This window comes from Ambystoma mexicanum, chromosome 12 (genome assembly GCF_040938575.1).
Source record: "Ambystoma mexicanum isolate Mex_15411 chromosome 12, UKY_AmexF1_1, whole genome shotgun sequence".
NCBI classification, from domain to species: domain Eukaryota; kingdom Metazoa; phylum Chordata; class Amphibia; order Caudata; family Ambystomatidae; genus Ambystoma; species Ambystoma mexicanum.
The window spans coordinates 264,850,507-264,877,442 of record NC_090936.1 but is presented as its reverse complement, the minus strand read 5'-3'; the positions used below and the strand labels follow the sequence as shown (position 1 = coordinate 264,877,442).

General features: G+C 45.9%; 1 long non-coding RNA gene across 1 annotated transcript in view; it reads left to right on the top strand.

The window, feature by feature from the left end:
- Positions 1 to 14,438: 14,438 nt before the first annotated feature.
- The window catches only part of LOC138513497 (uncharacterized), a 388,434-nt gene continuing 375,936 nt past the window's right edge, over positions 14,439 to 26,936 (top strand). Inside the window, exon 1 of the long non-coding RNA XR_011281765.1 lies at positions 14,439 to 14,525. This is a non-coding gene — a long non-coding RNA (uncharacterized lncRNA). The remainder of the gene's footprint in view (positions 14,526 to 26,936) is intronic.

Here is a 26,936-nt window from a genome sequence, read left to right as displayed (position 1 = left end):
CACAACTTTAATAGGCAATGAAATTGATCAAACTTGCAAGGTATTTTAATGTACATGTAGCCTGTGGCCCCACAGGACCCAGCTAGTGGGGGTACATAAGAGCCCACTGAGGGAATCCACACAGGGAAAAAAAGACACAGACACCATGCAGGGAGAAAAAAAAGGTTTATTAAAAATGTAGAGAAGTATGTTTTTTATTGGTATGTATGTCCTGTGTGTGTGTGTGTAGAAGAGAACACCCAGCCCACCATGGGGCTGGGTGGAATGTTAAAAGAGAACCTGTAAAAAGAACAATGGGAAAGAACTCCCCTGCCCAAGAAAGGGCTGGGCAGGGAAGAGAAGAGAATCCAGAGGGATTTCAAATAAGGAACAGCTGAAAAGGACAGTTAAAGAAGAGGGACAGTGAGGGAGACCTACCTGTGGGGGTCACTGCCTTGAGTGCAACTCCACGGCATTAATCAGTCCAGTAGCACCGGGCAGCACACGGGGGAGCTCCGCAGGGACTGTTTGCAAGGAGACCGAGCTGCTGTGCCAGGGGCAGCTCGGCCAGGCCTGCGCCGTGGCATTTGCCAACCCACCTGGGGGCTAGACTGGGCAGGCCCAGAGACATTTGTGGCCCAGGCAGCGTGGCGGTGCTGCCTGGGCCCATTAAGAATCGCCTGGACAAGACCACGTATGGTTGCCGGCTCCAACCAGGATGCCTGGCCGTGTCGCCAAAAGCCCACCTCGTGGCCAGCAGGGCAGGCCCATGATGAATAAAGTCTTCCCCAGCTGTGTATGCCAGGAGCAGCCCGGAAGGTGAAGCAGAGTTGTGCAGCGGAAGCCTGCTCCACCGCAAAGGGTGGAGCGGTGAACATATAATTCCCAGGTTGACCTCGGCGGCCAACCTGGGTGAAGATAGGAGGTTTGAAGTCCCAGACTGCTCTATCGAGCGGCCCAAGTGAAGAAATCCCCATGGCCACGACACATTGCAGAGGGGCGGGCCGGCAGAGCAAGGCCATGGGAGCAGCACTGAGAGTAATGGCGTCCCCATGGTAACAGGGACGCTGCCAAAAATAGAAATGGCACCCAGTAGCGGCAGTGATGTCAGGTGGGCCCACCCAGTCAGCGGGGCCCACCCAGCAATAATATTAATACCGCAGGTACGGCAGTGCAGTGTGGGAGGATCCCCACTGCGCAGGGGGCCACCCAGGCCTATAACCAGAGCATGGGCTGTGCTGTGAGGGTGGTGGCCCCACGTGGTGGGCGGGGCCACCCTGAAAGAAGAGGAGCATCATCTGCTGGGCCATGCCCCGTCCAGAGGGGGCCAAGTTCCATCTCAGTTATCCAGCAACATCAGGGGACAAGACACCCAGCCTGCACCGACGGCTAGAATTTTAAAAGGGGGCAGTGTGGAGGTATTCTGGCATGAGGTAGTGGAATAGGTTGGCAGTCTGCCTGAGGCTGCCATGAAAGAGGGGATAACCTACACAGGCCATCCTCTGGGTCAATGTTCCACATGAGTGGGGCCTGTGGTTCGGAAGAGGATTGGTTGTGGCAGACTCACCCTAAGGGTCCCTGGGACCCTGCCAAGGAAGCTTGAGCTGATGTATCCGGTCCCTGCTTAGAAGAGTTCTAGGGTAAAGGTTTTAAAGATCAAAGGTGTTAAATATAGAGGGGTCCCCATTGCGACCCCTATAAAAATACACTCTGGTGTCTGTGTCCATTAGTAATCAAAAAACTCAGGGTGCAGCCCATCTCCTGCATTAACCGTTTTATTTGCAGGTTACTTAGCCGCTCACCAGAACAGCTGGTCTGGGATGGTGGGGTGGTGCCAGTGTGGACTATTGCTGGCCCAGGAAAATTATATATTGTGCAGCCTTGGACCAAAAAAAAAACGAGCTACATTGGAGCTACAAATGGGCTAGGCCCTTGAGGGTCTGGGGTGTAATCATAGCGTCACTCTCAGTGGCATTCCCTGGGACATTAATTTCATGAAGTGGGGAGCAATGTAGCCCGTGGCCCGACTGGGTCTGGTTAGTGGAGTTACATGCTGACCCTCTGAGGGAACCCACACAGAGTCAAAAAAAGACACAGAGACCAGGCAGGAAAATAAAAGGTTTATTAAAAGTGTATTGTAGTGTGTGTTTTATTTGTATGTCCCTTGTGTTTTTGGAAGAGACCACACAGCCCACCATGGGGCTAAATGGAATGTTAAAAGAGAAAGAAGAAAAGATCAATGGGAAAGATCTCCCCTACCCAAGAATTTACCAGGCATGGGAGAGAAGAGAATCAGAGTGATTTTTTTAAAAAAAGGAACAGTTGAAATGGACAGTTAAAGAAGAGGGACAGGGATAGAAACCTCCCTGTGGGGGGTTGCAGCCTCGAGCACTCCAACCCCCCCGGGCCTTTATCCATCCAGTAGCTCTGGGCAGCGCACGGGGAGCCCCCAGGGACTGTTTTCAGGGGGGCTGAGCTGATATACCAGAGGCAGCTTGGTCACCCCTGGGCCATGGCGCTTGTTGGCCCACCCAGGGGTCAGACCGGGTGGGCTCTGATGGCATCAATGAGTGGACACAGACACAAGAGTAGAGTTTGGGTTAAACGTTTATTTAAACACAAAAGTGGTTGGTGGAAGGCCTACCTTGCCCTATGCTAAGGTGGAGCTACCCTACCTAAATTGAACTAAGATTAATCTGCGTCAGGATGTCCAAATCAAATGTCCGTCTGTATCCAAAACCTATTCATGCCCTCACATCATGCCCTCACATCTAGAATCTACAATGTGCAAGGATGTCAGCCCTTCCCGAAGATTCAAGCTGGTCTGTGGACCCAAAGGAAGAGGTTTGTCTACCCCTAAAATGTCACAGTTCACACAGCGTGGCTTCACAGTTAACCTTTCAACAGGCAAGGGCTGCATCCCAGCCCCTACCGTTGACCCAGATTTCTGAAGCACACGTTTCCTTAATGTTGCACAAGTTTCAATACCTCAGGGTTCCTTTCCCCAAGCTTCAAGACAGTTCAACAAAATGGCCTCAGGGTTTTCCTTCCCCAAGACCTCTGCTTTTTAGGATTACTCACTTATACTGAGTTGCAGTCTCTCACTATTCAGAAAAACACCAGTTCCAGGTTAACTTCACCCTCCTTCTTGTACCTTGGCAGTTCACATAGACTGCTTTCTTATGATTCACTTTTAAAATCTCTTTCACACATGACAGTTTATTATTGGTATTTTCCTTGACTGTTTCAAACGGTAACCTCGGTCCAGGCGCAGTTGTCGGACCACACAGTCCACCCATTACAGGTCACGCAACTGAGAGACATGTCTTAATTTCTGAATGTCCTTGTTGCAAACCAACAGGTTTCCCAGTACACTCTCCTGCTAGGAAACCGATCTTTGGCAACCTCTGAAGTTACTTTGGCCTCTCTTGTTCCTTTGCTAATATTTTATCACCATGTTCATACCCTTCCTTGGGTTTTCTAGCACTTGTCTTTCTGTTTCAACAAGATTGCAATTCATGGAGTTCAATAATTTCTTCACTCCCTTCACACTTGTTCATGATTTACTTGTAAGTCATTTAGCCTTTCAAAATTCTTTATGCCAATTGTTCATCAGTCACTGGTAGGCTATTCGGCATCCCCATTCGGGATTTCCCCAATATTCATATGTTTTTTCAGACTTCCTATTACTGAGGAATATGGGTTTACTAAGTTTTAGGTACTGGTTTGTACATGTGGTAGACAATACAATATGCCCCACTGCCCTATCTCCCTGGTAAGGCTCACTGGTTGCGTTTGGCAGCTTTGTCATCCACTGCGGTAGCAGTAGGCCCTAGCGATTCTCCCACTCAGCAGCTTGGCTCCCTCACGTCCTCGCTCCCTTTCGGCAGCTCTCTCATCCTCCGTGGTAGCTGTAAGGCGTAGCGGTTTGCCCATTTGGCAGCTTGGTTTCTCCATGGCCTCTCAGGTGCTCTTACCGTCTGGGTCTCTCACTCCAGGTGCCTCTGCTGCTCCTTTCTTCTCAACCACAGCTTGACTGGTCTCGCTTCTCTCTCGCTAGCTCCGGTTTCACGCCTGTCCCCCAGTTTGACTTGCTGTATGCACATTTCTCCCAGGGGCTGCCTGGGACCATGGATCTCCCTTTCTCCACACTTGCGGCATCTTTAAACTCCCGCTGTTGGGAGTTGACATGCCTGGGACCAATCACAGAGGTTTGAAAACTAGCCCGCTGACTGGAGTTCACGATCTTAGTCCTCTTCTTTGTCTCAGTACTAGACAGGTGTTTGTATTCATGAGAGTCAATGGGAATATGTGTGTCTGATTGAAAATAACCCATACAGGTTTGGGGAACTGTGGGAAGCTCACAAAAGGGAAAAGGGGGACACCATGCCTCTTCTGTGAGGTCTTTTTCCTCTCCCCAAGTCTCCCCCACCCAGGTGATCCTCTCTGACATATCCACCATATGGCATCTTAAAGTAAGACATAGACAACAGATTCACTTTCTTAATGAAAAGGACTTTTATTTCAAATGTCAGGATGGATAAAGGTTTAACTTGGCCGAGGCTAAGTTGAGATTCCCCTACCTAAAGAAACTAAGGATAGTCTGTGTCATTAAGTTCAACTTAAAAGTGTGTCTGTGTCTAAAACCTATGCTTGCCTCACAATTACAGGTATACAATATATGGGGGTAGCAGCACAAAAAGAAACAGTGTTCAAAATAAAGGGTTTGAGTTTCTAACAGCTCGGGTTTGGTTCAGCTTCCCCTTCACCAAGTTCAAATAGTTCCACAAAGAAAAGCTTGGGGTTCCCTTCCCCAAGCGTGACACAGTTCAGAAAGATCTCAAAGGCCAACACTGGCCTCTTTTCCATGGCTCATTATTTCTTCACAATTATTGGGTAATTTATGCACAACTCTATTGGCTTCACCTGGGTTCCAAACCCTCTTGTTACGCACATCTTGCTTAGGCGGTAATATCAACTGTCCTGTATTCACCCAAGAGCACCCCGGTACGAGTACCTTTTCTTTCGTACTTACTGGAGCTACTCTGATCCGTCGGGCATCCTCGCGCTGGTCTTCGTTCTTCTCTCTCCTCTCAGGTAGGCTTTGAGAGTCACACCGAGCAGCGCTCACTCTCGGAGAACCTTTGGGCTGTGTCACGCGGCAAACCAAAGTTCTCTATATTCCCCAGCTCCACCTGGGAACACATAATACCAGCGAGTGCTGGGTATTAGGTCCTCTCATGGCTCTCTCTTCCTCCCCTAGGCACACACAGCATCCTCTTTGCTGGTCCCTTTCACATCAGCACCTCTCCACACGTCAGCCACATTCCTTCCAGGCAGGTTCTCCCTGCAGTGCGGGTCTGCTTTTAAGCACCTGTGCCTTTCAATAGGCTGCAGGTGCAGGTAGTTTGCCTAACCCTCTTTCTGACAATTAGAAGTACATGCCTGATCCTTCATATCCCTCTTCCTCGTCTCAGTACTAAAGTGGTAAAACTGACTAAAAGTGTGTATTGCTCCTAGTCGCCTCTTCTTCCTTCCAGTTTTAAAGGGGTGCATTTCAAAGTTATAGTGTATGTGTGCAAGAGACGGGGACTGCGTTATATGGCGGATTCCTCTTATTTGTTTACTATCTGAGTTGATATGCATTTGAGGAGTTGGGGAATCGTTACAAGAGTTCTGGGGGAGTTCCAGCTGACCCATATTGAGCGAGGTCCTTCGGTTGGTCTCTTTTTAGTCTTTCTATAACAAGCGTTTTTCCATTCGTTATCCTGAGCGCAGGGAACCAGAGTCTGATAACATGACTGTATAAAAGCTTCAGGCATGAGAGCTTAATCATGAAAGTGAATGGGGAATACCGTGTCTCACCTGCAGACGTCCGCTCCCCACTCCCCCATGTCCCTCCACCCAGGTGATACTCCCTCGCCTATCCATCCCCAGGGTCAGGATCCAAAAGTGATGGCCCTTTCCTGGCCACCTGAGAGGAGGAAGCGAGGGAGAAAGAAGTGAGTACGTCCTCAGGTTTCTCAAAAACCCCAGAGTCAGGATCCAAAAGTGATGGCCTTTCCCTGGCCACATGGGAGGAGGATAACTTTGAAAAAAAAGTGAGGATGCCCTCAGATTCCTCACACGGCCCAGAGACATGTGTGGCCCAGGCAGTGTGGCAGTGGGTGCCTGGGCCCATTAAGAATAGCCTGGCCAGGACCACATGTGAAGGGTGGCCCTGTCCGGACTCCCCAACCGTGCCCCCAAAGGCCCACTTCGTGGCCAGTGAGGTGGACCCATCATGAATAAAGGCCTGCCGGGCTGCGTGTGTCAGAAGCGGCCAGGGAGGTGAAGCAGAGTTGTGCAATGGGACCCCACTCCACCCCAGAGGGTGGAGCAGGGAAGATATAAGATATAAGTCCTAGTTTGTCATCAAAGGCTGTCCCGGGTGAAGAGTGGAGATGTGAAGTCCCAGACTGCTCCGTTGAACGGCCCGGGTGAAGAAAATCCTGGTCCAAATAAATTGACCCAAAACACAGAACACAGTGAATCCAAAAACTAATACCTAAAAAATTCACCTAAAACATCCTAACACAATTTGACAGACACAAATGACACTACACTAATACATTCAACATTCTAAATGTGTCGTAAAAATGATTCCCCACATGTTTCTGTTCTTCCAATTCCTCAAAGGGAGAACATTCTTCAGGGGTAACTTCTGTAAAAATTGTAGACTGCTTCAACACTGTGTTAAGGGGGTCGTTTCACACATCACATAAATGGATGTCAATACACCTAAAATACAAAAAGGGGACCTTCAGGTGTGGGTCAAGAGTTTCAATATTAAGTATACCATCCCACACTACAGCAATAACTTCTGGAGTGTGAGGACTAGAGGCATAGTCCACAACTTAACCACCCTCCCAACAGTTCTGTAAGTGAACTCAAAATTACCTTCACTGGGAATTCTCATCAAAGGCATACTCTTAATAGACGCTACACCACATGCACCAATTGCTAGATCCATCTACTTCCATAATGGGCGCAAAACGTCGCCTCAGTATTCGATTAGAGACACTGCACAGAAAACCACATGTCTAGCTATTAATACGGGTACTGACTACCTGCCGCTGAGGCATAAATCACAACACAGGCGGGTGTTCTGTTCCTCTCAATTACCTTCAAATGAGTCTGGATACAGATGCCCAATTTAAATTTCCAAGGTACCCAGGTTCAACAAATAGCTCAATGTAGCATCAAGTCAAAGTCCAAATCACCTAAAGCCAAAACACAGAAGGAGACCATAACTTGTAAAACCACAAATCTTACAATCACCACGTTGTGCCATTAAATATGCTGGATAGCTGCCCTAACAACTCGACTATTCACATGTTTTTTCCCGACAACGCACCCCACTAAGTGCATGTGAATTACCAGCTCAATAGTTAATGGTTAAAGTAAGTCAATCGCCGTCAAAATGGTACGAACAGAACATGTTATTAAGACACTCCAGTGCCAACTGGTTCCAAAATAATTAAAGTTCTAGTATGTGCACCGAGAGAGATAGCGCGGAGAGGCATGAATAATACCAGCCAAACTTTTGTCGCATTCATGCCGAATTACAAGTGCAACAGCGAAAAAACTCAGCCGTGTGAATGGTCTACTCACCATCAGTGTAGCGATATGCAGAACTCCATATGCCAAATGGAGGATCACTGGTTGTATCCCGTTCATAAACTTATACCCTCCATTGCGGCACGGGTCGGGAAACAAAAGACAGACTAAACATCAACCTGGTAAATAGTAGCCACAAAGAAGGGACTACTGTAGGCCCGTCCACACGCGACCATCTCAGCAGTAATACTCTGGGGACCTGCAGCAGTGTAAATTTACTGTCTCAACCCTAGGGGCAGAAAGTGGATGATAGACACTAAAGAAGGACTACAATAGAAACACCACCACGCGGCCATCTAAGTGGGAGCGCAGAAGAGGCACAAATCATCCCATGACCTGAACAAAGGGGGCGTTAACTGTTTCAAGCCTTATCACGTGTTAAAAAAACCTATAAAACAGAAACTGGAGCCATATAGGTACGAAAAAGCATGAATGTTTAGTATATAACTTGCAGCTGTATCACAGACATTAGGACACACTTTTAACTTAATCAAGCATATTTAGGCTCACATATATATTCTATATTCTCACCACAACTTTTAAATTAGTTCACCTCCCCATTATGAAATAGTGGAGAGGCACACTAGTAACCACAACAAAGGTCCAATCAATCACATCCAATGTCAATATCCCAGTGTTCTCTGGAAAAATCGCCATTTACAACTGGTAAATACATGTCCTTCAAACATCCCTAAATACATTAATTAGTGGTCACAGATCCAATGCGAGCCCTATCCATCTAACATTGAATTGTGTGAATTATCATGTTGGGCATGCACTTATCCAATTGCTGTAAAATCTCAAAATAGTAATTGGCCACATGTTTATGATACACTCCTCATCCTAGACTTAAGCAAGGGGGACAGATAAACCATGTCAGCGTAAATAACAGTCGGATAGACACTGGCTTGATTAATTCATATGGCCACTACTACAGAACACAACCATCAATTAGCTATATTACAGATGCGATAACTTAAACATCCCCAAAAAATGAAAATCATATTATTAGGTTCACACAATGCCAATCAATACCCTCGTTCAAACCCACTATATGGCTCCGTAGTTTGAAGATTATTTTTCACTCAAAATTAAGCAATTTGCGGTCAATCTCTTGCTTACTGATCCCATGGATATTTTTTAATATCAGCCACGTAAAATCTGTGTGTGCATGGTCCTTTTCCAAAAAATGCTTCACCAGTAGAGCTGTGATTACTTTGTTCTTAATGCAGCTATGGTGTCCAACAATGCAAACCTGGTATTTTCTGTTTGTCTTACTTACATAATGTAGGCCACAAGGGCACGTAATCAAATAAATGACATTCTGAGTATTGCAATTATTCATTTCATTGAGATTCCACACCAAGTCTGGTAGAATTTGAATAGTTCTTTTCTCTTCTGTTTGCCCACAGATACTACATTGGCCGCACAGAAAATGTCACTTCACATCTGGTAAACCCCACAACGTGGTTTGTCGTGTCTGCTTAATCTGGGAATCTGTTAAATCGTTTCTAACCAACATGTTCCGTAAGCTTCTTGAAAGCGACCAACGGCAGTAGGACTTCTTTGCCATGGTAAGCTTTTTTCCAGGTTTTCTTAATGATAGTTTTAATCTTATACGATAAGTTGGAGTAAGTATTGACAAACACCGTCCCAATCTCTCTGGCCTCTTTTTGGGTTTTTTCCAACAAAGCTTCCAGGTTATTGTTGTAAGCCCTCTTGAAAGCATTCCTGATCACTCGCGAAGGATAACCCTTGGTCAACACTTTCTGTGTCAAAATATTTGCGCTCTTACTATAGTCTTCCTTGAAACTACTATTCCTTTTTAACCTCAGGAATTGTCCAAAGGGAAAATTCATTTTCATGTGTTTAGCATGATGACTGCTATAGTTGAGCAAAGCGTTTTTATCAGTGATCTTACTATACGGTTTGACTTTCAACACCGCCATGGAGTGGAAAATGGTGATGTCAAAAAAAGTAATTTCACTATCGCTGATGGATTTAGTAAATTTCAAGAACCGGTTTTGTTGGTTCAAATAGTCCACATAACTATTAGCTTCTTCCAGAGAACCATCCCACACAATTATAACATTGTCAATATAACATAGCCACTTCCTCAATAGATGGCCAAATGGGTTGGTGGCACGATATATGACAGACTTCTCAAAAAAATTGATATACAGGTTAGCCAAATTGGGGGCCATGGCTGCCCCCATTGCAGTACCCTCAATTTGTTGGAAAAACCTCAGCTGAAACTGGAAGAAGTTTTGAGTTAGTACGAATTCGGTACACCATAAAATGAAACCGTTACTCATGGGGCGTCCGTCTTCTCTGCCTAACAACATCTCTTCAATCACGTCTAGGGTCGCTTTCTGGGGAATCATCGTATACAGTGATTGAATGTTCAGACTTATGAGTAAGGAATGACCCGGCACAAAAGCTAAATTCTCTATCTTGGTGATCGCATCAGTAGTGTCTCTGAGATAGCTCTGCATCTTGAGGACAATAGGTCTTAAGTAAAAGTCAACATATTTGGACAATGGTTCCAAAATAGAGTCAACTCCAGACACAATGGGACGCCCAGGGGGATGTACCAAATCCTTATGTATTTTGGATAAAATGTAAAATACTGGAAGTCTCCCTTGTTGCCTTGTAAGATATTCGTACTCATGTATGCTAATCATTTCAGATTCAAAAGCACATGCAACTTTTTCTTTTATGACCTCCATCAACTCTATGGAGGGATCCTCTGAGAGGCGTGAGAGATGTATATAACACGTCTCATCAGCTAGCAATCTCTCACATTCAGTGATGTAGTCACAACGATTCATCAGGACAATAGCCCCACCTTTGTCTGCTCGACTAATAACTAAAGATTTGTCCTTAGCCAGTTTCATGGTCAAAGCTCTCTGGGCACTATTGAAATTGGAGTTAAGGGACCTCTCCTGACCTTCCAATTTATTAACCTCCGCAAGCACCTGCCGTTCAAATACCAGAGACTCAGGCGTAAAGGAATAGGAGGGGGCATTAAAAGAAGAGCGGTTGTTAACCATCCCAATGGTAACAGGGCCAAAAATAAAAATGGCGCACGGGAGTGACAGTGATCACCTTTAAGGGTGCAGAAGTACGGGTCTGACATAGTGATGGTATGCTTGTTGGCTGTCAGGATTTCTTGTAAAGTAAAATGTCCAACAGCCTTTGTCCAAACCTATTTATGTCCCTTACACTGAACTAACTAAGGAAAAACTGGGTGACTTCTTGATCCAGAGGAAGACTCCCATTGTTCTGGATGAAGACTTATAATGTTTAATTCTTAATGAGAAAACACAATGTTCCCAAGTATAAAAGGAGGAGCGTCTCTTCCCCTTATTCCTGTCTTCAGTTTGCAAACAGAATATTAAGTCTGGTTCACTATCCTGCCAAAATTAACTGTAGACCTTCTTATAGTGTCTCTTTAAACACAGCTCCCAAGTATCAAAGGGGGAGTCTCTACCCTGTGTTCTTATCTTCAGTTCACAAATGTGTTATTAAGTCTGGTTCACTAACCAGCCGGACTTAACTGGAGACCTTTGTATCTCAAGATATATTTCCCAAGTAAAAAGGGGTTGACTCCTTTCCACTTGTTCTTTCTCCAACTCAAAGATTGTAGCCTCGAGTCTGGTGCACTATCCTGCCAGACTTGACTTTATGGCTTGGAGTTCCAGAAAATGTCTCTTCCTTTAGTAGTGGGTATTTGACCCATTTTCCAGCTTCTAGCATCTCGCTTTCTTTCTCTCATGAGTCCCAAGTCCCCTCAGGGTTGTGTCTGGCTCTCCTTGACGTGCTCTGGGCCACAGCCCCTTGACTATGTGTTTCTTCATTCTTGTATGGGACCTTAACCCGTGTGTTTTTCTTTTGTGAGGTTTGCATCTTTCTTTCTGACATAAGTCCCAGGACCCTCTGGGTTGTCTCAGGGGCTCCCCAACTTGTTCTGTAGCTTCTTTCACTTTTGTGTGGGTCCCTGACCCCCTTAGCCTGTCTCTGGCTCTCCTCAACTTGTTCTGGGCACTAGGCCCTTGACTATGTTTTTCTTCAATCAAATTAGGGATAACACAACTAATGGCCATTGACATTGAGGTCCATGAAACATGACACTAGTTATAGATGGTGCCCGGCAGGCATCTAGGCATCTAGGATTTCTTAGCACTCGCGCAATCACATAATCACGAGTTGCCATGGTACATATAAGCCCCGGCAGAATGGCTAAAATAACTACTGGAGAGCCTTGGCGCAAGGAGCTACACAATTCACGTGTACAGTAAGACTTAATACCAGGTTTCAGTTTTTGCCGCACAACAATGCATTACCAGCATGCTTCACTGGTTCCGTTCACTGCATTATTCGAAATCAGTGCTGCGGTGTGACTACAAGCATGCTCCTTACCTGCAGAGTCAATTTTACTACCATATTACTGTGTGGGGTCTCTTCCTACACAGGATACAGGAGAAGGGGACCCAGAAATATTCAAATAAAATGGAAATTCTCCAATGCACAACAGAGAAAATGTTGCAGGTGATGCCCCAGAGAAACAAAACATGGTGAGGTTGAATTGAAACTGACAACAGAAACTACTCTCTTCTTTTGCTCTCTCGTGATCCACCAAGAAATGCATCATATCTTTGAACCCTGACATAGTTAGTTATTTTTCCTAATAGAGTACCATTTTGTGTCTGTTCATGTCTTGTCCCTAACAGAGTGTGCATTCCCCAGAGCACAAAGAAACCATACTGTGGAATTATTGTTGTGGCAACTGAATAGAAACTCAATGAGTTTCAATGATTATAGAATGAACCTGCGATCCTGACGAAGGTGGAATTAGTCAGTCAAACAACTTTATTCGCCCAAAAAGGCCCTCAACGTGCATCCTAAAAAACAATACTAATACATAGTTATATTCAACATGGTGAAAAAAAGAAGAACAGAAAAGTCCCGCAGAATGCTACACCATCCAAAAATACCCCCGAGCAAACATATAGTCCAAAGATCATGTACCACTGATCCTTTGCCTCCGGAAACCCCTGTAGCACCTTGGTCCCAAGGCAGTCAAGTTTGCCCCTGAAAGGGGATTATTGCTGGGGAGATCTCCTATGGAACACACGAGGGCAGGGATAGGGAGTAAGCTGGCCATAATATGACTTTTCCTTGTCCACCCGGGGCCATTACATTTTTCCGCAATGGCCCTTGCCGAAAGGGTGTCACCAAAGATCACCTTGGCAACATCCGTAATGGCTGAAAGTCTGGACAGTCTGATACAATCCAGCAAAGAACCCCCGGACACAAACCCACATTCCCCAACAGACCGCAACCAATGAAGGCATTTGTTCCAGAGGGCATCCCTTGGTTCTCTAGAGGCAGTAGATAGTTTTGGGACTCCATGAAGAAACACAGTTGAACGGTCACAGCCATCCGGGGAGTGACGCCCCAACAAGAGCCTCCCCTGACCCGAAATTGGAGCAATTTCCCTCCTTCCCACTGAACACATATTTCCCTTGGCGCTCCCGATGATGGCCCACGATTGTGAGAGAATGGCCCCCAGGGCTAGGGTCCCTAGGATCTACCTTCGTGAAGGTGGCACTGGGGGAAGAGCCACCTCTGATTGACTCTGCAACTGTCAGCCTCAGAGATGGCAGCTTAGGGGCTAAGCTCCTGTGCCTGCTGAAATACTTATCCTAATCAATATGGCAGAGCTTCCTGAACCTGCTGACACTATACAGCCTGCCAAAAGACAGAAGGGTGAGGAGGAGAAGAGAGATGACAAGATTTTGGATCTGCTTACAGAATTGACATTGGATGTTACAGACATCAAATCAAGGCAGATAAAGGCAGAGGAGATGTTTATGGACCTTACTGTCAAGGTAACTGCTGTTGAAGATCATCTTAATCTGATGGATGACAAGACACTGCGTTTGGCTGATCAAGTGAGGCAATTGGAGATTAATAATGAGAAGCTATTGATCAACCTGTCTGAGTAGGAACATTTCTCAAGGAGAAATAACATCAGGATTGCAGGAATTCCTGAAAATGCAGAGAGAGGGAATCCAATCTCCTTTTGGAAAAGACACTGGCCTCCCTACTACATTTGGAACCTAAGACACCACTGGACATTGAGAGAGCTCACAGGTCTCTTGGTAAGAAACCTGCCTTAGGTCAGCGCACTAGACATTTTATTGTTACATTTTTAAGATTCCCAATGAGAGAGCTAATGCTGAGGAAATCTCGTGAAATTGGAGTCCTAGCATGGGGAGGGAACAAAAATATGATATTTGCTGACCTCAGTGGAGATATCATGGAAAAAAGAAAATGTTTTGGAGTGGCTAAAGAAAAGGCACGACTCAAGAAACTGAAGTATTATATGATTTATCCAGCAATTTTCCATGTGGGTGTGGATGGTCAATTACATTCTTTTCCTGATCATAGGAGTGCAGAGGCTTTCTTATCCGATTTTACTGATGTGGATTGTGAGCCTATGGAAGCTTCAACTTCATCTATAAATCTGAAAACAACAAAGAAGAAGAGATAAAAAAAAGATTTCGTCTTGATATACTACCATTGGATGTTTTATTTTTATTTTATTGACTTTATTTGACTTATTGCCTTTGGATTCATTATTGATGTTTTACAGTTAAAAAAAACTGTTGGAGTTGTGTTTTGTTTATATCGTGTGCACGGGACGCTGGAAACTTCATTTCATGAATGTTCGAGTAAGGAGCACGTTGTTTAGGTAGGAAGAATGGATTTTTTTTTTTGTTGGTGCACGGAACACCATTGCCTGGATTGTTTTGACGGTGGAAATGGCGGCGCAATGAGGTAGTGGCGCAGTCTCAATGAGGAAGGCACACGGTCATCAGGTATGGTGGATGAGGGTTGTGGACAGCTGTGCGGTTCCTGCCTCTCCCCTGCACGGGAGAATACTGGCGGCTGCAGGACTTGGATGTATGGGGTGCACACGATCGAACACTGCAGCCCTCATTATGAACTAACAACATTGACAACACGTGCATCTTGACGCATCTGACTGCCTCTGTGCACCTGCAGTGGGCGGGTTGTGCTTACCTTTTGAATTACGATGAACTGCTACGTTTGGTACTGAGTTATTCATATGCAGTTACTTCAAAGTTGAATAAACACAACATTCACTTACATCAGGTTACATTATCACGCGCATCGACTTTCTTTGCTATGGGCAGCAATCCGAGGTTTATTGTGGTTACCATGGTAGATGTGGTGCTGTTAGCACGCTGTTATCGAATGGGCTGTTTCCCAATCTGCCCTCGTTTCATGTCTCCAAGTCGCAGGAATAATTTGTGATACGGATTATATAATAAGGGGAGTGTGGAGTAAAAAAAAAAATGTATATGAAGTGGCAATTTGTATACGGAAAACATGTTCTGCAAAAGGGGTGCGGGGAACTCAGGATACACTTGGAAGACTTACGAGAGTTAAGGTTGATTAGTGGTTATCCGGTGTCCTTGGTGCGGTTTGTCTTCTGAGATGGAGCTACTTTTACATTGAGGAGATTTTGGCGAAGAAGCATGAAGTATGGCTAAATACAGAAAGGAGGGAACCATGCAGACATTGCCATGATGCTCCAGCAACCACATGACACATCTAAGAAGGCAGACATGGTGGTGGTGATGGTAAATACCACGGAGACTCCCCAAGTCATGCACGCTCCGGCATCCACTGGGGCTTGTCTCAACATCCACAATAGTACTGAATTCCATAGGATCTCTGTGATATTCCCGTGTGGAGGGGGGAAACGCCTTTAGTCCGCTGGTTGGCGATGCACTTCTTTGTTGAAACAAACCTAACGCCAGCATTTGAGTTTCATTGGCATTTGACAATTATGATGCTGGGCTCAGACTTCGTTCATGGAGTTTACATGTCACTTTTGTCAACTCAAGATTAATATGTGAGATCCTAGTACAGCCCTACTATATGTGCAAGAAGGTCACTGTGCTCGATCGGGACATTGTGGGCAGTCACGTGGTTCTTCTTCCCCCCCGCTGTGCAGTGGGACACCCTGGTATGTGCTAGTGTGCGGACTGATGCATGCATGGCTTCAGCATGCATTCCATCCAAGAAGTGCCTCATGCGGACCTTTATTTATATGTGAAAGTGCTGGTTGAAAGTTGGTATGTCAGCAAGCTAATGACATTGAATACACCATCCACTGTTTGAAGGTTCATGTTACAGTTATATACTATACTGTTCTGGGGACATTTTAAGCCTCTGGATGGAGTCCTACAGTGGAGAGAGATTTTGCGGATTCTACTCTGCTTATCATGGCTTACTTGGTGGAAAATATGTGCTCAATGGCCATGGCAGTGAAGAGAGGTGTATGCAGGCTGTGCAGAGTTTTGGTCGAACATGATGTTTGAGTTATTGCATCTTTTACTTCACACTCGGTCCCTGTAGGAAGAGCAGCGAAGGGATTGGCGTTCTCTATAGGGAACTGAGAATCAATGATTGAAGAATGAACAACCAGGCAATGGCAATGACGGAGAGGAGGTGGTTGGAGCAACTGCTTTATATTGTGGACTCATTTTTGTTAGAGTATGCTTCTGATTTTGTTTTTTATTTATTCCTGTTTGCCCATGCAGATTTAGGATGGTTGCTGTCGCTTGTTCTTACTGCAGTGTTGGTGTTTGGTGGAAATGTTTAGTGCTTATACCTTTAATTCCGTGAGGGTATAACTGTAATTTTTAAATGCTCTTAATCTTTAAATATTTATATGTTGGCTTTTAGATATTGGGGTGTACATGGTTAGGACTTGTTTGTGTGCATCAGTTAGATGGCTCTTTATTGGTGGTTTGGATATGTTGTTCTATGTCTTGGGTTTATATGTTTTAGTTTGAACTTCTTTTGACATACAGGGAGGGTTTTTTCCTCTTTTTGCTTCATAAATAATAGTGGAGGGCTTGATGCAGGAGCTTGTTGGTTTTGGTGAAGGTTCTGGGACTTGATATTTTTCATAGTGTTTAATGGAAAGTTTGTGAATTATTGATAGTCTATGAGTGTATGTGATGATATGTAGTGTTTTGGTGAGTTATGAAGCGGCCTGTTTCATTGTGTACTTGGAATGTGAAAGGGTTGAACTGTGTGCGAAAGAGAAAGAAGATGCTGACTAAACTTTGGCGGGAGAAAATGAATGAGGCAGTTTTGCAAGAAACACATTTAATTGATGGTACTGGTGATTCACTAACTAAGAAAACCTTTGTATATCTTGAATTAAATTGCTACTCCTCTAACTCCCGGGGTGTTGGAATTTTGTTGAAGAAAGGTTTAGATGCCTGTGTTGAGATGAGTATGGATGGTGAGGGGCGTATCATACTTATTGATCTTAAATGTGAGGGCATGTTGTTAACAGTGGGATCTATATATGGGCCATGTGCAGGTGGGGGGCCTTTTTTGACTCGTTGAAGAGGATGCTTTGTGATATGGGAGGTGAAATGATTGTTTTGGGAGGAGATTTTAATTGTGTGATTGACCCCAAAATGGATAGGTCCTCGGTGTAAATTTACCGGACAGAAATCGAGTAAAGAGTTTCGAAATTTTTTGGAAGTATATGATTTGGTAGATGTATGGAGACATTTTCATTGGAGGGATAGGGAGTTCTCATTTTATTCACCGGTGCATAATTATTATTCTAGGCTTGACTACATATTAGTGTCGGATAAGCTGATTGAAAATGTTAAAGAGGTGTCTATGGGAGAACGACACCTTCCAGACCACTCAATGGTTATGGCTAAGTTCATGTTACTTGCCCGGGGAGGAAAGGGCGCAGGTGTTTGCTCCGAGGACCTGGAGCTGAGGAGGCTGTCTGCTGCTTGGCCCCACCCCCTGCACGTCTAAAGCTGCCGCCATAGCCCGCGAGGGTGGAAGCCTGCGGGAGGAAAGGGCGCGGGTGTTTGCTCCCGCCTGGGTGTTCGCGCCCAGACGGTGTGGAGCACCTTGCACCCAACATCACACACCTTGCATCTGGACCCAACATTTGGCACAAGAATCGGCGCAGAAGCAGACTGTCCCTAGCACTGCGTGCACGGGGGCTAGGGGTAAGGTGAGATTCCTTATTTATTTTGTATTCTGGCTTTTGACCCCCAAAACATCCCTTATTGCAAGATGGTCGGTCTCCCATGGCAGAGGGGGATCTCTCACCCCCCTCCACCTCTCCAAATCCACCCTTTTATCCAGCATACAAGGCCCCTTGGCCCCTGTGGAGCACCGAAAATTTTGGTGAGAAGACTTGGGGGGGGGGGGGGGAGGGGGGGAGTTGCCACATAAAGCACCCGGGGTCATGCAAGGTACTGAAGTCTGCATTGGGAGTCCACTTGTGAATGAAGGGCATACCCGACCAACTATGCCCAGTGGTCGGGGCCCTGCACACAAGTTGCCCTGGACCCCTCTACCAAGTATCCACAGCCCCACAGCCTCTCTACGTTCCTCTGGGACCACATGGGGTCTTGTTTCATCTCCTCGACCCATTCCTGCCCAGCTAAGCCAATTTTTGGATGAAAATGTGCCCTCGGTCAACCTCTTAACCCCTGGAGGGGGCCTTGACTGTGCAGCCACCGCTGTTCTTCTGGACACTCTAGCCACTGGATGTGAGAGGATCTCTTTGGGCATCTTAAAGCTGCCAAAAGGGCACATTGTATTGGCCCCACCGCTGGAACCTCCGCACCCACCCTCTGGTCTGAACCCTGTTCTATCAATTCCGCAGTCGACAGTTGTTCTCCCTGAAGACCATCCACTGTCTGCTTCTGCTTCAGCTCCTCTGTCTTCTGCCCTAAGGGGGGTGGGCAACTCTGATTTGGGCAAGAGAGTGAAACCTAACCCCCCTTCCTGCAATGGGAGCGTGCTCACGCCTGCTGCCCCTATGGGGGTCAGCCCCTCTTTACGGATCAGCTCTCTCCGGGCTCCTGACCCCCCCCTCAACTGGAGCCCAGTGTTCGCAAGTCCTATCTTCTACTGCATGTGCTGACCTGCCTAGCTGTCCGTGCCAACTCCTGCTCTCCGAGCTGGTGGAGATCAAAAACCTCCTATTGGTTCTGACCAAGGAGGTGCTCGGGGTCAGGTGGGAGGGTAGTGCGGGGGGGAGAGGAGAGGTCTCAGCCAGGATAGGGCCAGGGGGTCCGAACCCAGTCTCCAACCAAGGGTCGTATTCCTCGCACCCCTGCCCGCCCCAAGCCCCCGTGGATAAGAACCCCCAGTCTAAAAGGAGCCATTCAGGCGGGGTCCATTCCCCAGTGCTACCCCCTCGGAGGGAGCTCAATGGGATTACAGCTATTGAGCCACCGCCAATACAGATTTCTGCGGGGAGAGTCCAGCGTAACATGTGCTCTGTGGGGAGGGGGACTGGTATGTCAATCCTCGGGCGGGGGAGGTCTACGCCTGGGCACTTTATTTGCCAAGGCCACAGCAGTTCCACAGTATTCCTCGAGGGAGTCCCTAAATTACCCACGGACAAAAGAGAACCAAGGGACGCCTTGCAGAATAAATGTCTTCACTGGCTACGGGCTGTAGGGCAGTGTGGGCTTGTGTCAATGGACTCTTTGTTGGAGTGCTCTAGATTGTCCAAATATGCAGCTAAAACGGACACTGTTAGAGTGGTCTTTGGGGACGCAGCTTTGGCAAGGGAGGTTTTGGAAAGATGTAATGGTCGAGGGCGCCCATGGGAATCTGGTATCATGGTCCGCTCTACTCTCATTCCTGCTAGTATGAGACCCATGGGTGTTCCCCCAAGCAACAGCCCCCTTTCAGGGGCTAATCTGACTGCCCTGGGCCCGAGGCAGTTTGGGAGACGGGAGGGTCAAAGGGACGGTGGCTCCTGATTTCGGGTCAAATGTACTGTCGGGCAGCACCCAAGTTAGGGTGCAGCCTTTTGCTCTTGCTTGGGTTTGTCTCTCCTTCTTTTTGCCTTGTCTATTGTAATTATATTTTAGCAGTGTATTTTTAGAATGTACTTTGATGGCCTTTTCAGGCCGAATAAAGTTGTTTGACTGACTGTCACTTGCTGGAAGGCAGGTACCTAGTAGATGGAGGTTGAAATCTTTTCTGTTAAACAATCAAGATGCCACTGACGCATTACTGAATTTTATACCGAATTTCTTTGCGATGAATGAGGGTACGGCGGACAGCATGGTGGTATGGGATGCCTTTACGGCCTCTGTTAGAGGGGAACTGATGAATTGGACTGCGAGGATCCGTAGGGTGGGTGAGGCTACATTGGCGGAGCTTGAAAAGGAACTGGGAGACTTACAATGGGATTATGCTTTATCACGAGAGGAGAATATTTGACTCAAAATCTTAGATGTTAAAGAATTACTAAAAAATGAGGTGGACTCGCAAGTTGAAAGGGGATTTTATTACATGAAAAAATAAATACTGGGAACAAGGAGATAAGGCAGGAAAGTTATTGGCAAGAAGATTGAAGAGTTATTCAGAGAGGGTGTATGTTCAAAAGGTTGTTGATGAATCTGGGAATTTGAAGATTAAGAAAGGTAAAATTGGCGAATGTTTCTGTTCATTTTATGCTAAATAGTATGCAGAGGATATTGCACCACAAATAGGTGATTTTGATAGATTCTTTGGAAAAATTGCACTCCCTGTGCTTTCTCAGGAAGGTAGATGTTTTATGGAAGCCCCGATTACTGTTCTAGAGGTTTTATCAGTAATTGAGGAGATGAATAAAGGTAAATCTCCGGGATGGATGGTTTGACTGTGGAATTTTATCAAAAATTCAGTGAGGCGTTGGCACCGATTTTGTGTGAATTATATAATTGTTTTTTGAGGGAGGGGAGGTTATGTGATTCAATGAAGGAGGCAATAGTCACGGTGATCCCGAAACCTGGAAAGGATGTTACTAAGTGCAATAATTATCGGCTTATCTCCTTACTAAATATGGACCTTAACATTTTGACAATAATTCTGACAGTAAGGCTTAAAAAATATATGGGTGAGTTAGTAGAGCGATCTCAGACAGGATTCATGGAGCAGAGGTATGGATATGATAATATTCAAACACTGTTGGATATTTTGAGATTACCGGACTCAGAGATAAAGGATATTTTGTTGATTTTTTTAGACGCTGAGAAGGCCTTTGATAGGATGAATTGGGGCTTTGTGAATTATACACTGTCAAAGTTGGGCTTTGGTCTTTCTTTATTAAGGCTATTCAAGCACTTCAGAATGGCATATCGGCAAAGGTGTGGGTGAACGGGGCGTTTTCAGCATCATTTTCATTGTTTAGAGGCACTCGCCAAGGTTGCCCCTTGTCGCTGCTGATATTTAATTTGGTGTTAGAGCCCTTGCTAGCTTATATATGTCAGATGAGGTGTATCAGAGGGTTTGTTGTGGAAAATGAGGAAGTTAAGGCTCTGGCGTATGCGGATGATGTGGTTATTTTGAATTATCCTTTTGTATGGGGACATGTATTGAGGGAGGTCTTTGAGGAGGTGGGTAAACTATCTGGGTACCGGATCAACTGGGATAAGACGGTGGTATTTCCAGTGAGGGCTTCGCCTGGATGTGAACATCTGCTAAGGTGGAACTGTAAATGGGAATTTTCTAGTGTAAAATATTTGGGTATTTATATTACTCAAGATTTTAGAAAGTTACTGAGTTGCAATGTAGATAAAATTATTGAGGTTCTTAGACGGGATATTATGAGATGGGGGCGTGTTAATTTGACTCTTTGGGGTAAAATTAATGCTATTAAAATGATTCTGCTGCCAAAGGTTTTGTATGTTGTTCAATCTCTGCCTCTACATTTTACAAAGGGAGCATTTGCACGTATTGATAGATTGTTAGGGTATTTTTTTGTGGGGATTTAGGAAGAGAGCCAAGATTCCCCGGTACATTATGGTCCGGAAAGTTAAAGATGGGGGTTTTGGGTACCCAGTATTGAAGAGTTATGGTAGTGGTTTTTTGTTAAAGTAAGTGTCTGATTACTCTGGTGAGGATCTGAACCAGGTGCCGTGGTGGGTACAAATTGAAATACAGAGGTTTTTGCCTTATGAAATTAGAAGTTTGTTTTCTTTTGGAAAAATACCTAAGAAGGTACGGTGTTTGAAATCGGTATTAGCTACCAAAGAAGCCTTGTCGTCATGGATAGTGGGAACTGGTCAAGGTCTATATCTTTATGAAGAGGCTTCCCTTTGGCATAATCCTGGTTTGCAGTTTAATAATAAGGTACTGAATTGGAAAAGATGGATTCAGAGAGGTGTTTTAACTATTGGTGATGTGTGGAGGGATGCTGGGGTAGTACCTTTTGAGAGTTTAGTTGAGAAATTTGGTTTAAGGAACAGGGAATTGGGAAGGTATGATATTTTGGTAACTTTACTCTCGGAACGGAGAGATATGTTAGATGCTCCATTTTTGAAAAAGCCAGAGAATTTTGATGTATTAGAAATTGGATTTCAAAAAGTGTCTACATTTATACAGTTTATGCAACCGGATAGGCAATGGTTGGCCACCTGGGAAAAGTTGAGGCTATCATGGACAGAGGAGTTGGGCAGGGAACTAACATCAAGAGAATGGGAAAAGATTTTGAGAGTGCAGACGACAGCCAAAATGGATTTGCAATTGCGCTACATACATCAAAGGATATTGGGTAGAATATATTGGACTCCAGTACGCATGTGCAAATTGGGATTAGTTAGTGATGATCTGTGTTGGGGTTGTGGGAAGGAACAGGGTACTCTGTTACATATTTTGTGGCATTGTGAAAGGGTGGTGAGTTTCGGGAGGGAGGTTATTGACAGGATCGACCAGGTCTGGAATATTGTTTACCCACTCAATCCCTTAGCGGTCATCTTCTTGTTATATGGTGGTGGGCATGATGTAAGTTGGGTGATAATGTGTGGGGTGCGCAAAGTTTTGTTGGTTGCGGCTAAGCAGGTGTTGAGGGTCTGAAAGACACGGAAGAAGCCGACAGTGGAGGAGTGGATTTTGGATGTTAAAGCTTTCTCAAGATTTGAAAAAACTAGGTTTAGTAAACAAAACAAGGAAGACCTTTATGATGAAATGTGGGAGAGCTTTACTGACCTTTATGGATGATGTTAGGTTGGGTTATGGAGTAGAGTGAAATGATCTACTTTTAGGTATTATGCATATAGGGGGGGGATTTGTGTTGTTTGAGTGGTTGTTTGTGTAGTCTTGTTTGTCTGTTATTATTGGTTTGATGCATCCAGTTTGGTTTTAGGTTATTCTTAAAGTTTGATATGGTGGAATACAGGATTATAGTGTGCAATTCTACTGTATTTGCTTTCCGCTATTGTGTATTTTGCGATTGTATGACCTATGATGTTAATACTGTTGTTTGTTGAATCTTGTTGAAAATAAGAAATAAATAGTTTTTTTTTTTTAAATGTGAGGGATGTGGCCCTTTGTCAGAGTGAGAATTCGGCCCCCCTGGCCCAACCACCACTGAGCTCCTTCCACCCCTCCGCACATCTCCCTTCCCCCTGACCTCCAGCAACCCATTAATCAAAACAAGTAGGAGTTTTTTAGCTCAGCCATCTCAGAGTGGAGGTAATGACAGGAGCATCTAGGTGGGATACCTGATACTGTGGATAATGGGGCTCCCGAGGGAGCATCAGGCGTGGGCTCACTCCCAATACTAGATGTGAGATTGGACTTTACTACCGTACCCAAACCCACTGGACCCGCACCCCCAGAGATCGAAGGCATAGGCACATGAGAAAGGGGGGAGCGATCCTCAGAGAGAACCAATGACATCAGCAGGGCTGATAAATCAGAATTTGGGTCAAAAGAGGAATGTAAAGGGGCTAACACTGGTAGAGAGGCCAAAGGTGGTACCAATGGGATATGCCCTCCAGTCAGTTTCGAGAAGCCCTTGGAGATCTTCTCGCAACCATTGGCCAGGGTGTCCAGAAGGACGGCTGTGGCTACTGAGTCAAGACCCCCTCTTGGGGTTCACAAATTTACAGGAATCATCGATTCATCCAAAAAGGGGCTTGCCAGATCCGAGATAGAGTGAGCGAAGGGAGCAATGCCACAGATAGTCCCGGAGAGCCGTGTTGAGGCTCCTACCTGTAGTCCAGTCTTGCAGGGTAACTTGGGTGACTTAGGTGTGGGTGCCCCGAGATCTCCCTCTCTGGCGCATGGCGCGGCCGGAGGCAGTTGGACAGGTGCTCCATCCACGCATAGGCATGCGGTGCCTTCTACCTGCATAGCCACCGGAGCTTTGCTCAACAAGCCCCTCCTCTGTCTTCTGCCCATGATTGACTTCCGGACCCCCCGATGGGACCGAGGGTCCCTGTAAGGTTGATAGAAGTGAGGATTTGGAAAGGTAGAGGGAGGAAAAGGGAGATGAAATATCTCCTTCCTCCATAACTCTTGGGTCATTACCTCGGGGAGGGCCAACCATTATGCAAGCCGGATAGGGAGATGCCTTCCGGATTGGGTTACAGACAAAAGAAGTCACACCTCGCCACCCTGCATGAGGATTTTGTTGTGGGACTGGGCTGCTGCAAAGGACCTCGTGCGCTCAGGAGAAAGGTTGGAGAATGGTTGGACCCCCCCTTCCCAGGAATGGCAGGAATGGCAGTTTTTGCTGGCTTTTGCTCACCTTAGAAGCTCAAAGTACAGACCAGGTCCAGGTCATTGTTGGCCAGTCTGTCTGGCCCCCCCACGGATCCACAAACACCCCGTGCCCTTGACCTGCGGGCTTCAACCTGCCGGGCTTGCGTCTTGGGAGGAAGTAGGCAGGGGGGCATGGCCTTAGGTATGGTGGCCCTCCAGGGACAAACAGCAATTCAGTAAGGAGCGTGCCGCCAACACCCAGCGCCTTTGATCCGCGGTATTAATTATTTGTATTGCACCGAAACCGGTTAACAATATTAGTGGATGTGTAAGGCAAAAACACACCTAGACAAATAACTGGTGCAGAATAACTTCAAGTGTAGGTCTTGTCCCACTTGTTTTCTTTTGCCAAACTCATTCATTGAAATAGAAAAACTATCACGAAGAGGATCAGGTAACTTTATTACGTGATATGTCCTTCTCCTGTAAGGGTCCCAGGCCCAATTCTTTGTAATAGTGTTTTAATCATATTCTTGTTAATGTCCCTTAGGGGTTATCCTCTTCCCCCACTTTCCATGCATTGTTGTCTTTAGGGCTCCTTGCACCCTCTGGGGACACCTAACCATAGGCTCAGCACCCAGGTAACTTTAGGGTTATGGCTGCAGCCCTCTGGTCACTCATGGGCTTTGCTGTGTCTCTCTCCTGCTAGCCGGCACTCTGCAGCTCTTTCCAGGAGGCTGCAGCGGCTCTGCGGCTTCTGACCCTGTTTGGCGTGTCTCCCTCTGCCAGACCATCTCTTTGTGTTTCCCTGAGACACCTTGCTTCTTGCCTTCCGGCGTTCTGGTCTTCCGCTTTGGGTATCCGCGGTGAGCGTCTGCCATGCCAGGGAGGATCAACCTTTCGGGTGAATCCCGTGTCAGTTTTTATGTCGGTTTCCAGTATGGTCTGTAGTTGGAAACTAGACCGTTCACGCAAGTTCCTCTGATTGATCCCTGCGTATCCGCAACTCTTTCTCATCACACTTTCTTGGCTTGGATCTTAATGATAGAAATACCTATTCTTCCTCATCTCACTCTTTTCTACTTTATGCATCTTAGAGAAGTATATGGGATAGCAGGGTGGGGTGTAGAGAGTGGGGGCGAAGGAGATGTGTAGGTGTTAGGTGGATACTGTGTTTTCCCCAGATAGTCGTCAAAAGAGCTACCCGCAGAGGACCACCGCGAGGGGAGACTATCGATTAGCGGCCTCACCTTCCTGGCCTCATGGGAAGGTGCTCCCCCTACAGAAGCAGTGATGAGATCCAAGGATTCGTCACATTTGGGGAAAAATACTTTGTCCAGACTGCATACAGAAGAATCTCTTCATAAATATGACATTTAAATGGAAACATTTTACATGACTACCTCTTTAAAAACAGTATTTCTTTTATTTGTATGTAGATCAGGATGTGGAAAATGGCAGAACTTCTGTTAGGTTATTGAGTTGGCCGCCGTTTATGCCCAAACCAACCCACTGCTACAATCTTTGCAAAATGATCCTATGTACTAGAGATTCCTCAAAATAAATGTATACAGATGTAGGTTTGGATGATAGATTCATGACCGACATTATTATGATATGATAGTTTATTTATATAGCGCCTATACACAATGTGTTTCAAAGCGCTTCAAGGCAAGGGAGGGAACAAGGGAAAAAACAATGACATTCTTACAGCCCATGAACAGTAAGGATGTGAAATTAACTATCGTACTCGGCCTGACGACATTTCAGATAGTGCAAGCGCTAAAACATAGATAAGGAAGGGAGGGGGAGAGTGGGAAGGAAATGGAAACAGACAGGCGACTACCGTACTAGGCCTGACGACATTTCTGGTAGAGCCGGAAAAAAACAAGAGGTGAGGGAGAGGGGTGCAGAAAGGTAGGGGAGGAACAAAACAAGCGACTATCATATTAGGCCTGATGACATTTCAGATAGTGCTGGGGGGGGGGAGTTGGGGAGGAAAAAAACAGTAAGGGGAGGGAGGAGGAGACAGACGAGGTTGCTATCATACTAGGTCCCGGCACAATTCTGATAGAGTAAGTGCATAGAAGAAAGTAAGGGGAGGAGATAGGAAAAGGGAGAAGGGAAAGGAGGAGAGAACAGAGAGTTAGCAGTCAAAAGAGTGGAGAAGCAAGAGGGCAGAGTGAATACAATTGCAGAAGTCAGTAGTAACACATAATGTTGCAAGCCAGGATACAAGATGAAGATGGGAACAGCATGATTCAGGGCCACCATGAGTACAAGATGCAAAAGAAGTTGAACATGAGAGTTGAGAAAGGGTGACGCACCATGAAAGAATGAAGTCCATAAAAGTCAAATCCAGCATTGTCCACAAGACGGTGATGGTGAAACCAGAATGTATCAGGACAGACTCCTGCAGAAATAGGCTTGAGTGGGGTGAGGGGGGAGCAGGGTAGAAGAATCAAGCAAAATAGGCAACACCTGTGTGCGAGAATGGGGGGGGCACAAGGGAACATCACAGGGGGACCAGAGGGAGTAACATATGTTGGTGCATGCCTACCTGCTGTCTGAGCAGGGGGTCGGGCCCTGGGTCCTCCTGGTCTGAACAGGTCCAAACAGGAATTCCCCTTTTCTTCGTCTGTCCTTCGCTTAGGACGCCCAGGCGAGACACGCCCTTGACCTAATAGTTAGGAGCAGGAAGGAAGAGGCAGGGC